The sequence below is a fragment of the Piliocolobus tephrosceles genome, chromosome X (assembly GCF_002776525.5).
Source record: "Piliocolobus tephrosceles isolate RC106 chromosome X, ASM277652v3, whole genome shotgun sequence".
Lineage (NCBI taxonomy): Eukaryota > Metazoa > Chordata > Mammalia > Primates > Cercopithecidae > Piliocolobus > Piliocolobus tephrosceles.
In genome coordinates, this window is record NC_045455.1 from 62,661,476 (window position 1) to 62,665,825 (window position 4,350).

Genomic DNA, 4,350 nt, shown 5'->3' on the forward strand with positions numbered 1-4,350 from the left:
TAGTAATGACCACTATGACCCCAACTTTGCCCTCAGCTTGAATTAACTTTAGGCAGGATTCTTCCTGACTCAAAGCCACTGACCTTCTGTTTTTGTTGTTGTTGTTGTTGTTGTTGATGTTATTGTTTTTAGAACATTTACTTTAGAAAACTTGGAAATTATTTTTCTGTCATTTTAAGATGTAAATATTTTTGAAAGCCTCTCTTTCTCAAGAACCAGGGAGTTATCTTTTTAGATTGTAATCATCAGGATAGATAGTGCCCCTATTGCACTCTCTGTAGGAAGGTAGGAGCCTAACTTCTGGCATGCCCTGATGCAAGTTAAAAAACTGCTTCCTGCTATAAAGATGAGAAAAGTTTGTTTTTCTCTTGGATATAGCCAATAAGAAAACACAGATGGCCTATAACTCCTGACTTATCCCAGTATTTAAAACTCTGTAGTCCATAATGGTTGAACTAGTTTACAATCCCACCAACAGTGTAAAAGTGTTCCTATTTCTCCACATTCTCTCCAGCACCTGTTGTTTCCTGACTTTTTAATGATTGCCATTCTAACTGGTGTGAGATGGTATCTCATTGTGGTTTGGATTTGCATTTCTCTGATGGCCAGTGATGATGAACATTTTTTCACGTGTCTGTTGGCTGTATGAATGTCTTCTTTTGAGAAATGTCTGTTCATATCCTTTGCCCACTTTTTGATGGGGTTGTTTGTTTTTTTCTTGTAAATTTGTTTGAGTTCTTTGTAGATTCTGGATATTAGCCCTTTGTCAGATGAGTGGATTGCAAAAATTTTCTCCCATTCTGTAGGTTGCCTGTTCACTCTGATGGTAGTAAGGCGATTCCTCAAGGATCTAGATCTAGATGTACCATATGACCCAGCCATCCCACTACTGGGTATATACCCAAAGGATTATAAATCATGCTGCTATAAAGACACATGCACATGTATGTTTATTGCGGCACTATTCACAATAGCAAAGACTAGGAATCAACCCAAATGTCCATCTGTGACAGACTGGATTAAGAAAATGTGGCACATATACACCATGGAATATTATGCAGCCATAAAAAAGGATGAGTTTGCACCATGGATGCAGCTGGAAACCATCATTCTTAGCAAACTATCACAAGAACAGAAGACCAAACACCGCATGTTCTCACTAATAGGTGGGAACTGAACAATGACATCACTTGGACTCGGGAAGGGGAACATCACACATCGGGGCCTATCATGGGGAGTGGGGAGGGGGGAGGGATTGCATTGGGAGTTATACCTGATATAAATGACGAATTGATGGGTGCTGACGAGTTGATGGGTGCAGCACACCAACATGGCACAAGTATACATATGTAACAAACCTGCACGTTGTGCACATGTACCCTCAAACTTAAAGTATAATAATAAAAATAAATAAATAAATAATAATAATAAAAAACTCTGTAGTCATGTTTGTTTCGACAGAGTTGAGCTCCGTCTTTCTCTTCTTGCAACAGAAGTTTCAAATAAAGTCTTTCTTGCCTGTTTAGAGTTGTTGGGTGCAGGTTTTGCTTTGAAATTAATCAGCAGCAGCTCCAAAAAGATTGATAAGATGTTCTTAATCAATAATGGTGCTTTATTAAATAAAGTGCAAAGATAATAAAGCAAACATCAATCTTGTTATATAATTCAGAATGTAGACAAAAGAGGCATAATAATATAGTGCAAAAAATACAAGGGTTTGGAGTTGGGAGATACAGAATTCTAATTATGCCCCTGAATGACAAGTTCACACATAGCACAAGGCAGGGCTTCCGTGTGTACCTCTGAGATCATTCTCCCCTGTGTACATTCAGCAGAATTTGAGGAGAATAATAATAATAAGAATATGCAATGAACTCACTCACTAGGTAGACTGTATATTAATAGTAGAAAGTATACACACATATATATGTATATATAGTTCCAGATGTGCCAGAAATATAATTGTTATGACTCCTAGTTATATGGGATGGACATATATGACAGACTCCGTTTAATGACCCTTCAGTGACCTGTGATTAGAAATCCTGCAGAATGGAAATCACAAAACCAAGGCAAATTCTTTACGCTTTGTGGCCACATTTTCTTCATTGTAGACTCTGTTCTGTGCGCTTAAAAATTTAATATTATTAAACTGAGATGAACATTTTTCACATCCAACAAGTAAATCAAAAGTTTATATTAAATCTATTTGATTGTTAAGGTATTTTGGTGCCCAATAACTATCTATTAAGAAAATAAACATAGTATATTTATTAGTTTCCTACTGTCGTGTAACCTATTACCACAGATTTGATAATTTAAAGCAACACATTTATCATCACTCAGTTTCTTTGAGGCAGAAGTCTGGGTAGGGTCAACTGGGTAATCTGTTCCAGGTCTTACAAGTTTAAAATCAATGTGTTGACTGGCAAAGACTCTTACCTGGAAGCTCTGGGAAGATGCTCCTTCTGAGTTCATTTAAGTCATTGTCAGAATTATTTTTCTTGCAGTTGGAGGACTGTTTCCTTGCTGGTTGTCAGCAGGAGTTTGCAATCTCCCGGTAGATTCCACCCATCCTCCTTCATACATGGCTATTCTACCTTCAAAGTGGCAAGAACACATTATATTCTTCTCATACTTCAAATATTTCTGATCTCTGATATCAGTCAGAAAAACCTTTCTGCTTTTGAGGGTTCTTGTGATAAAACCTGGCCCAACTAGAGAACCCAAATTAGTCTTCTTATCTTAAAGTCTACTGAACTACATGACATAACAAACATAAGAGTGACAATTCATCATATTTACAGGTTTTGTGGGTAATGGCTATTCAACTTTGAAGAACCATTTCAGATATTTTGCCTCCCATACACAGTTATAATGCATTTTATTTATACTGAAAGGCTAGTTTCAATTAAAATGTATCTTTTAAGAAGTTCTATTGTGAGACCTGACACAAAAATAATGACTAATGTCTTATAATTACTAAGGAATAACTATAGGTTTGCTACTGTGCATAGTACTTTAAATGACTTTTTTCATCTGATTCTCACAACAAAAATATGCTGTCCTGAACAGCTATAATTTTATATATAAATTTAAGGTAAAGAGAGCTTAAGAACCTGCCTAAAGTTACATAGCTAGACTTCCATCAAAAAAATAAAACTCATCCCTCATCCAGAATCAACAGATTGACTAAAACTCCCTAGAGCTCACTATAACTTAGTAATAACTGAATGTTTCTCCAGGTTTTGCATTTTATAACTAGGTTTAATCCAAAATTGAAGATATACTTGATCATGATACATATAAACATTATCTTTTCAAATTGATAAAAAAAAAAATCTGTCTGTAAGAATGGAAAGTTGAATGCTAAGTTTCCTTGAACTTTTAAAAAATAAGTTGTGACTTCCCAAATAATTTCATGTACGATACTGATGCCAACATTTCTATGTACTCCAGGAATTATACATGACTAACTACATATTTTCCTTTATGGATTCATTCTTAGTTAAAATAAGCTTCTTCATGTTACATAGTAACTCTTCTTCCTATCTAGTTATGCTCAGCCATCTAACCAACTAGAATAAGGTGAATTCTGTTTTGTTTCCTTTTGTTGTTGTTGTTGTTGTTTTTTTTTGAGATGGAGTCTCACTCTGTCACCCAGGCTGGAGTACAGTGGCATGATCCCGGCTCACTACAGCCTCCAACCTCCAGGTTCAAGCGATTCTCCTGCCTCAGTCTCCCAAGTAGCTGGGATTACAGGTGCCTGCCACCGCACCCGGCAATTTTTTTTTGTATTTTTAGTAGAGATGGGGTTTCACCATCTTGGTCAGGCTGGTCTTGAACTCCTGACCTTGTGATCCACCCTCCTAGGCCTCCTAAAGTACTGGGATCACAGGCGTGAGCCACTGCACCTGACCAGGTGAAGTTTTAAAAATCAAAAGGAAATAAAATAAGTATCTAAATCTGTCTTCTATGGCTCATTGGCTGTGGGATATAATGAATTACGAACTCGTTCTCTGTGTTGGTTTTATCATTAGCAAAATAATGATAATAACCTACTTAAATGAAGTCATGAGTGAAAAATTATTGAAAGACTGAAAACTACTTTATAGACACCAAGTATTCTAACAAATAATAATGATAGTAATAAAGATTTCCATTTACCAACTTGGGAATTATATTTCTCATTGCTTTATTTGATCATCTTTTAGGTTATAATCTTTGAGATATTGAATTTGTATAGTATTTTGACATCCCAGCCTATATTTAATAACTGATTAACATTATTCTTATACTGCTAATCTCACTGTTTTCTTAAAATTTTTCTTAGAATTTTAAAAACTACTC